At 44.1% G+C, this 10,163-nt stretch overlaps 1 long non-coding RNA gene across 1 annotated transcript; it reads left to right on the top strand.

The window, feature by feature from the left end:
- The first annotated feature begins 1,700 nt into the window (after positions 1-1,700).
- LOC144180402 (uncharacterized) lies at positions 1,701-9,789 on the top strand. Its single transcript, XR_013324402.1, has 2 exons — positions 1,701-1,847; positions 9,506-9,789. It is a non-coding gene; the product is annotated as an uncharacterized LOC144180402 (long non-coding RNA).
- Positions 9,790-10,163: the final 374 nt, after the last annotated feature.

Genomic DNA, 10,163 nt, shown 5'->3' with positions numbered 1-10,163 from the left:
CGTGACGGTGCCGTGATGGAGAAGGTGACGGCTGTGTGAATGAGGGCTAACACAACAAGATCGGTTGCCCTCTTTTGCACTGACCACACTGCAACCATTTCCTTGTAGACACAAAATGTCATGAATCTCATAAGTATAGATGACTGCGCCATCCCGAAGTTTTTTTTAGGTATGGCGAGTTGGTAGCGACTAAAATATTTTGTAAACGAGGCGGTTATGTCATTTACGCGCACTGCCTCTGAGTTTGTTGCACTCCAGCCGCACCGTTGGCCTCAATCACTATTCTTACTATTAAGAAGCCTGCTATGACACTTAGAGGCCAGTAAAAACATAATGCCCTTTCTCGAACTTACATTTTTCCTACCCTAGTGCACGCCGGTATAGACATATGCTGCGGCAATGAATAAAAGATGTGATGCAATATTTTCGACCATTTCAGAACGTTACAAAAGGCCACGTAACTCACTGCTTGCAAAGGATTTGCGAGCATTGGAATTCTTTCTCGCAAAGCCCGCAACCCCTGCAGAAAGAAGGCCTGAATTTTTTTGTGTGATATTTGCTCATGTACTTTCTGGGTTTTCGGGCGTTAGCAAAGGGTTTCTTTTCGTTTGAAAGAAAAACCATACATGCAAAGACTAGCGCCAAACATATTCGTAGCATTAAGCATCTCTTCATCATTGTGCTTCGCCCGGGATCGTACAAAGCTGCCGGTGCTTCTCCCGGACAGCTGACAACACAACCACTATATCGTAAAGGCCGCATTGAGCCTGTTTATGTGATTTGAAGCTTCAAACTCTGAAGGACAAGCCTCACACATCAAACACCAAGCATCAAACGTCAACCGAACGCAAAGAAGAAGTGAAAGCAAGCCGGCATGATGTAGATGATTAATACGAGAGTGTCGTAGCTGACGCCACGGAAACACTTTCTCAGTGCCACCCGTGGTCGCGCTTGCCCCGAATGAACGAAAGCCAGCGGCCTTCTTTACGGGCTATTTAGGCTGCGACAAGATTTGAGGAAAAGAGGAAAGAGAAAGGTCAGGTTTATGTATTCATTTAAAACAAACACGCCACCACGTGTCGTTGAAGAGAAGCAGAAATAGCTGTAAATGCTCAGGTAGCTGAATTAAACAACTTATGCGACCTTTAGTGTTTCTGTAATGGCGCTGATACGTGACTGCGTACCTACGCTAGTGCCTCGTAGAGCCTCAGTTAATGTAATTATATGGTGGACTTCTTTCGCCTAAATTTACGTAGAATGATTAAATAGAACCCATCACGGGAGTCGAGAATGGAAATTTTAACAGGACAGCATTGCGAAGTGTAGATGCAGGGCTATTTAATGATAATGCCGGCGGCCTGTGGTGAAGTTCATTGCTTACGCACATTGACATTTTTAGCTGACCCAACCCTTTTACGTGACCCAAAAACTTGACGACCAACACAACACTTTAGCGACTGATGGAATTTTTTTTTTCATTAAGCTCTGTTTTTATGTTTGACTCTAGTCAGTAAAATTTGTTTTCTTCCTGAGCTCTTATTTTTACTGTTTTAATGACGCTTTTTCTCGGTAAAGCTGTCGAGGCGCTAAGTGACTGCACACGTGAACATTGGCCAATACCCGGAATCCCTGAGGACACACAATTCATGTGCGGAGCGCTAAAAGCTGAACTCAACTTGTCCAGTGGTGACGTAGAAAGCTCTATATGAGCGTCGATGTATAGGTGCTGCTTTCTCTAGATTCAGAAAGGACATCATATCAGCGTTATTGACTGCGAGGGTATACAACATCCCAGGAGCAAGCGATGAAAACATTCGCTTTTGTGGCCACATTCATTCTTGCAGTTGGTAAGAAACAACTTCTTTCGTTGGCTTTTCCCGCATGATTTCTTTTGGCATTGCGCTTCTTTGCAATGTTGAACATACTGTAATTTCCCAGAGAAAAGACCAGTGTGAGCGTTATCATCCATACATTATTTTACATCGGATTCTGATATGTGTCAGATATTTTACATCGGAAGATATGTGTCGTATCCAGTTTGGCTGAATTGCGCTTGTGTAAGAGTTGCTTATTGTTGTGTACCCTTGCACTTTGTACCTTTGCATTTTGAACCTGTGCACAATGCAGCTGAATACTATACTTGTGCCGCATACTGTACCGCATACTGTGTCGCACACATCCTGCGTTGCACTCGTGTCGGAGGCGGCAGTTACTGCCTCCGTGTTCAATGTTGTACGTCCACCCTGTACCGGCCCCTGGGCTAACAGTATGGATAAATAAATAAATAAATAAATAAATAAATAAATAAATAAATAAATAAATAAATAAATAAATAAATAAATTCTATTTTCTTTCACCTTACAAAACTGAAGAATAAAGGCTGCATTTTGTTTACAGCAACTGTTTATCTTGAATACTAATTTAGCAACTCAGCTGGACTGAAATCTCCACGGTTTTTGTGCTATTAGTCTTCGGAAGTTACTACCCATAATGTTAGGAATTCATGTTCGCTAGAATCTCCATGGTGTATGTGCAGTTATTCTTCGGAAGTCACTACCCATTAGGCCCCGCCGGGTTGCTTCCAGGAGCTAGAAACGCTTCTAGACACAGCATTACAATGCAATATTTTATGCTATATGCTAATTGTACGAAAGAACTACCCAGTAAGCTCAAAAAATTTATAGCAGCAGATTATAAGCTATTCTTAGGTAGCGAAAAACTTCACATGCTTACTAACTATAGCAGTTTCTTTTTTTGCCTCCCGCAGAGATGCAGACAAAGCGACTCTACACAATTATAATGGCTTTATTTTGTGACGCAGCTGCAGTTGCGCGAGGCTTTTACCGTGATACTGTTATTTCGATACAGATTGTTTCGCTACCACATTTATACCACGGCGAACTAGAATGCAGCATGTTTGATACACAGACTTTTTAGGAGCCGGGCATGGTATACAGGCACAATGTATTATGCTTTGTTTCTGCATAGCAAACACAATGCTCTTCCATGGATTAAGAGGTTGTATCTGTCACACAAGTATGGCAGCTTCCGGGTTAGTTTATGCATTCGGTAAAAAAGCTACAGAAATTCTGTGAACTGTCTACTACTGATTAAGCATTGCTACTCAATTATTACCTTCCTCCAACCTGACCTTTTCTTGGGCGCATTTAATTAACTCGTCGACGCAGACTGTGTCTGTTTCTTTGCTTTCAAGGAAAGAGCATTCAGCCCCCCTTCTGCGAAAAACCGCCGTGCCCGTCGGGTCAAATAAATGACAGCCGCTCTATAGAGTAAAGAAATAAAAAAAAAAACGTGTGGTCCGATGAGATTTGAGCACGAGTCTCCACAGCAGCACACGCACGCCCTAGCTATCTCTGCTTTTTAAAAAAATTTTCCACAGTATTTCATTCAAATGTAGAGAAACATGTAGAGAAACACAAGCGCTATTTGCGAATCTTGGCGCGTAATACGCATGATGAAACGGATAATCCGCAATTCGGCGAACAAGACGTTGACAACAATCCCCCTAGTACGGAGAAAATGATACACACCGGTGAAAAACAGGGTACCAATCAGGTCTGAAATCATTTTGTTCACAGCTGCCTTTTAGCTTAATTATCATTTGACTAAAGTACAACTTGGACGATACCATCGGTTCAGCGTTTCTGTCCATTCATGCGCGTTTTCCATAAACTGTGTAGGTCTATCAGAAAAAAATGGTCATACGGCGCATCATCGCGGGGAGCTAGAAGCTACTGCACACTGTGGGGGGTTAATTCAGTGTATTTTTGTAGTGTCCGTTGAAGCACATCCCACAACAATATAGCGTATTTGCAGTGAATGAAACAATTATCAATTGTTTCTTGAGCATCACAAAATCTACTGTTAACAGGAGGCACAAAAATGTCCCTGCTGCGCAGCGATGTTCTAAGGGGCAAGGTTTCTATATGTAGCTTGAAACAGAGTTTTGTACGTAGTGAAAGAGGCATTTTACAAACTCGCTTAAAAGGTGCCATGGAGACAAAACACAAGTTTGGTTCATTCCAAAGACTGTCTCATTAGAATCATACTCACACCGCTTTTAACGTAAACTTCATTCAAAAATGCTACATTATTAGGAGAAAAAAAAAAGTAGTCATGCTAGCTCATTTCTCGCACTAGAACATATTACATCATCATCCCAGCCGTGCGATTAGCTGAGGACGTAAAAAGTAGACGCAAGTTTGGCACGGCTTATAAACTTGGAGGACGAGCTATTTTCGCTTAAGTGTAATGCATATTCATTTTATAGCAGTAGAATGGTGGGGGAAACAATGGAAGTTACGAAAGTACACGTAAACATAGAAGTACCAGTGCGTACGGCTGTTGATACTGCGCGTACAATTCTTGTTATAGCTGCGCAGCAGTCCGGCGCTTTGGGCTGTCTAGACGACAGTGGACGATTAGCGTAAGCGACATATGTGTCGAACATACGCCATGTTCAGGAAACGATTACTACCTACCGCAACAATAACAAGCCAGGGGCAAATACAGTCCAAAACAAAGCAAAGACAAATAGCGGTGCGGAGCAGTATGGTGGCGTACATCTAGGAGGACTGACGGCAAACCATTCTTTGCCGTATCAACTCAGCGCGCCACCGCCCTAGCCCGGCCGGGCTGCAGTCCGCTGCAGGCTGAACAGGGCACTTGAAGTTCGTTTCAGGACCTGTTCATATGACGTTATGGCAGACGTCACGAAATACAGGATTTCGCACGAAATCAAAATTTTAATTGAAATTGACTAATTTCTCAGTGAATATAGCATTACTTGCTCTTGGAAAAGTGCTGCGTGCACTATAAAACACCACATCTTCCGACTGAAACAAATTTGCATTTTCTCTGCATGGCCCCTTTAAGGACTTCATAGCCGGGCAAACCATCGTAAAGAGGTCTGTAGAGGGGTGCCGGAAATAGCATTAATTTTAAATCTATGTCGAGTGATTTTTGCGATAACTTAAGGAAATAATCAGCAGAAAAACAAGCCAAAAAATATGACAGAAGAATGCACCTCATGCATGAATCCCCACAAACACGACCGTTTCTTCTAAATTTTCCTCACTGTGTTATCTCTGCACGTTGCCGGCGGAGCTCAAAAGTTGCCGTTGTTGTTTTTGTTCTTTCCTTCAAAGCATACAAGCACTGGAGTTATCAGCCAGGTTCTTTCCTTCGAAGCACACAAGCACTACAATTATCAGCCAGAAATCGGGATCTTCGAGGGGCAATGTGCCCGCTCCACAAAATTACCCACAACTAGGACTTCCAAACACAAAAGTTGTAGAATAATGCGAGCTCCCTGATACCTCAACGTGATGGCATGTGAGCAGAACAGGTGCACATCAGCCGCACAGAACCCGGATTTTATGGAAGCTGTGGGGTGTGGCAATATGCTTTATGGCGTAATTCGTGCTGTAAGACGAGGAAATAAAGGCGAAGAAAGAGATGCAAATGTGAGGTTTCAGAAAAGAAGTTGGTAGGACGTATCGCATGGTTTTCGTCCTCAAAACACGTAGGCAGAATTAAGGGGCTGTAGGAACGTTTATCGTCTTAGTTTCGGGTTACTCTGAGAGCCTATAAAGCTATTTTCAAAACACTATAAAAACAAACGATGCCACTACCAATAACCCGTATATACGTTCCCAGCAGCACATGGAGATAACGTTCAAAAGCCGGTCACGACGATTCTCTGTCTCTCTCATTTTTAAACTTGTCCTTTTTGGAATGTGTACGTAAGCACAAAAATCAGTCTGTGTCTGTCTGTCTGTCTGTCTGTCTGTCTGTCTGTCTGTCTGTCTGTCTGTCTGTCTGTCTGTCTGTCTGTTACCTGAAACGGAAAACACAGTTACTGGTGCTGTTAGTAAGTGACTGTCTCACTAGCAATTAAACGTTAACTGCTTTTACCTTGTGGTGATCCACCCCTGACCCACCCGCTGGTTTCCCGTGTCGCACGGGTGTCAATAGGGTACGACGTAAAATAGGGTATCGGGAAGTTGAGAACAGGAACAAGAAGAAGAGGGTGAGGAGAGGCCTATTGGAAGGGAATTTCGTTTGTGTGAGCCTGCACGGTCGATATTCCATGTGAGTCGGTGAGGGGTGGGCCAGGGAGCACTTGAGGCATGAGAAACGATAATGCGTAGTAGTTTCGTTGAATTTCAATAGGCTAATTCGGGTTGATATGGCTTTCTGGGGCACGGCTGGGGGCACATGCTCAGGCTGTAGTACGTGCCGAGTCATTGCCCCCAAACCTAGTGTGAGTTAGCTCAGTAGAGAACTTTCTGGAACAGCAGGTGTGATGTGGTACCCGCATCGCTATTTAGAATGGCCTTTTTTGAATCCGATAATATAATTGATGGTGGTAACCGATTTGAGAGGGCTATTGCGACTCCCGGTTCTTCCGCCGTGTCCGGTTATACTGTGTGGAACGTGAGAGAAGTGAGTAGAGGATTGTTTAGCTCACTGGTTACTGCTAGCGCAAGTGTATTGTGGTGTCGGTAATCAGCTGCATCGGCATACACTGTGTCTGGCCGTAAAAAAATATTTCTGCTACCACTTTGGCACTCTGATCGGGTCACCCTCTCTGCATGAGGCTGCACGCTTCGGGGGAGGGGAGGATTTTTATGTTGGTGTTAGTTTCCAGCGGGACAGGGGACTTGGAAGGTGTCATGATAGCATCGTTGCGTTGGAAGCGTTGTAGTAGGTGTTACCCCGGGAGAGTTCCGGCTAGTCGATAGAGCTGCCCAATGCAATCGCTGGAGCTTCTCTGAGCTCTGAAGACATGTTGTAGGGGCTATAGAATGAAAACACAGCATGAATTGTTCCTTAGGATATAGACATGGCAATTAAAAATAATATGGGAAGTTGAGTGGTAGACCACACATCGAAGTTGTCTAGTACCCCATCGCATCCTAACGTAGCTACAAAACGCTATATAAAAAAATTCTGAAATCAGTTTTTTTCTACATATATATGTCCGCATGAAACAATAAGCATTAAACATGCATTAAACTTAAACCTGCCTTTGTACTTCTTTCTGGCGGATGTGAGGTGTGTGTAGAACTAACATAAAAAGATTTCTCCTGCCCTACTGGCTCACTTTAGTGGTAAGGGATTGTTTTCAGCCAGAGCTCGCATTTACAGTGAACATTAATAACGGCTGCTACAAATAAAGTAACTTTCGTGGTGCGTGAATGTCTTACGGCGATTTGCGCCTAAGTGCGGCCAGGTTCTGAGAGAATCTGTTCCAACCGGGGGCCCAATCGGCTTTCCTGCCTGGGAAGCAGTGCATGTGAAGTGAGCGCAACAATGAGTAGATGCTTAGCTCAAATTAGTTGCGGAGAAATGTTACCCACAGAGGCTTCGTGAGTGTTTTGAAGGTTGGGGGCACAAGACAATCGGTGATGATCATGATCATGATTGTGATGTAGCCGTATGGCTGCAGTTAGGTGGATGTCAAACTTTCCTTTACAGAAACTTACTCCACCTTGGGGATTTCCCCTAAATCTGGTCGATTAATGATTGTGATGATTATGGTGAATATAACTTTGTTGTAGAAACCAGAGCCCGTTTTTTGGTGCCTGAAATGGATAGATTTTTAGAGAAGTAGACCATGGCTTTTCAAACTGAATCTTCGTTCAAACTCATTCATGTTAAGCAACAGCTTTTTTACCCGCTTCAAATATCCGACAAAATAGTTTAATTAAGGTATTTGTTTCGGCACCTGCTTAGAGTGACAAATGTGGAGATCCCCTCGGCAGCGTCCCACTTTGGAATCTTTCTGTACCGCTCTCTATCCTCGAACGTTTTGCAATTGATGATCTTTGCTTTCATTTTTTGGTTGTGGAAGAGCAATCGTACCCCTTGTAGGGCCCTCCAACCGGAATAGCAGTTCCCCTTTACTCATGGTACAATGGACATCACAAATAAAATTAAGGCAAGGACATTTTTTACTTCTCCTCAGAGGAATAGCGAAATTCCAGGGGCAGAGACGTATCTGTGACAAATTACACTAGGGAAAGAAACAAGGCATATTTGTAATTTGGTGATGATTAGCTTTGGCAGACGGGGTCGCACCTTTGGACAAAATGACTCAGTGGTAATGAGCCCCGCGCTTTGGAACACAAGCGATTTTTTTTTGTTTAGCGCCATGGTTTATTGAATTCTGCCGAGACGAGAGAAGCTTAGCCCTTTTTTGTCAGCAGAGAAGCTCGATCCCACCACTACACCTACCCCCCCACCCCTGCCTCTCACACCCCGACTCCCATGCCCTCTTCCGGAGCCCCTGGTTCTGCATTTGCAGAGGCTAGCTCGGTTGGCATGTAAGGTTTCGTTTTCGCTTAGAGTGAAAGGAAGGCAGGGCAGGGCGATGGATATTTAGGGGAAGAAACGTTGTGCTAAAATTACACAGTAGATGAGCTGCAGTTGTATAGCAGCTTTTTTTCAAACAGATGACAATGAAAACGCACTGTCCAAAAATATGTTCAAAAGCCAACAATTATTCTAAGTTATTCAATCCAACGTTTTGACGGTAGGTGAGCTGTTGCAAGACGATGTTGGGTTTCAATGCACCGAATTTTGTTATTGCACATGACAAAATCATCATCATAAACCTGTCAACGCCCTTTGCAGCGCAAAGGCCTCTCCCAAAGATCTCCAATCATTCCGGTCTTGTGCTAACTGCGACCAATTTATCCCCGCAAACTTCTTGATCTCATCTACCCACCTAACCTTCTGCCGCCCCCTACCAGGCTTGCCTTTTCTAGGTATCCATTCTGTTACCCGTAATGACCAGCGGTTATCTCGTCCTCGCACTAGAGGCCCTGCTTACGCCCATTTCTTCTTCTTAATTTCTACTAGTATGTCCTTAACCCGCATTCGTTCCCTGACCCACTCCGCTCTCTTCTTGTCCCTTAAGGTTACACCTATTATCTTCCGTTCAATTTCTCTCTGAGTCGTCCTTAATTTAAGTGGAACCCTATTAGTGGGCCTCCACGTTTCTGCCCCGTAAGTAAGTACCGGTGAAATGCAGCTTTTATACACTTTATTCTTCAGTGACGATGGTAGGCTACCATTCATTATCTGAGAATGTCTGCCCAATGCACTTCCCCCATTCTTATCTTAAGTAAAAATCTAGTGCACTTTTGCGGTCGAAAGGCTGCAACGGGAGCTGGAACTTTTCCACTTTTCATTCTCGGTTGCACAGGGAAGATACTTGCGGAAGCTACCTACGAATCATCCCAAGGCATTTTATCACTCACGTCTCGGCACTGCCAGAAAAGTTTAAGAACTCTGGAACCAGAGCCCAATAGTGGAAACCTATGATGACACAATGCCTAGTGGTATTTGAACATAACTTTAGTCGCAACTTGAGTGCCCTATTGAGTACCTTGAATAACTTGAGTACCCTACTATGTGGGAAATAGCCTGCGTACTATATTCTGTTTTAGGCTCACGCATCTTTTTCTATTTTCAGGCCTTGCACTAGGAAGCCAACATTCCGCAGGGCCAAGCTGTGAGCCTCCAAAGGAGTCATGCCCGGATGACGACACGAAAACCCGTACTGTCTGGTTTTTGGGTAACCACAGCACTTGCTACAGGGCTCATATAAAGGGTTGCGCCGGATATGGAACGGCCAGCCTTAGTGAGTGTTGGAGATGGTGTATCGACAGCTGAACGCTGGGATGACTATGTCAGAAGAAGTGAAATTGGGACAAGACGGCCTTGCATAAAAACCAATAAATAACACGTGTTACGTAAGCTGTGAGCTAGCCAGTGCGGTGAAGACACTAGTTCTTGTTCTCACCGCGGGAACAAATATCTACAACAGCGACGCGAACAGCAACACACTAACTAAAAACCGCGTTAAGGGAGCAGCGGGCTTAGGAGTAGAATACGTGTCATGCTGCACAGGTTACAATGTATGCAGTGGGGCTGCAAATTTCAATCACCAGGGGTATCGAAGCAGGAGGAGCGGAAGGGAGTGACAAATGTATCACCTAAAAGGGCTTTGTCGGAAAGTTCGTACACCACAACTCCCAATAGTTATCTTGGGCTCCTTTTAGACCCTACCACGCAGTCGTGGATATTTCCAAAGAAGTCTGACGAATAACCTGGTAAACCCTTTCTACATA

Source organism: Haemaphysalis longicornis, unplaced genomic scaffold (assembly GCF_048455015.1).
Source record: "Haemaphysalis longicornis isolate Haplotype H1 unplaced genomic scaffold, Haemaphysalis longicornis Haplotype H1 scaffold_4, whole genome shotgun sequence".
NCBI classification, from domain to species: Eukaryota; Metazoa; Arthropoda; class Arachnida; order Ixodida; family Ixodidae; genus Haemaphysalis; species Haemaphysalis longicornis.
The sequence above is the reverse complement of the archived record's forward strand: the minus strand, read 5'-3'. Positions and strand labels throughout refer to the sequence as shown.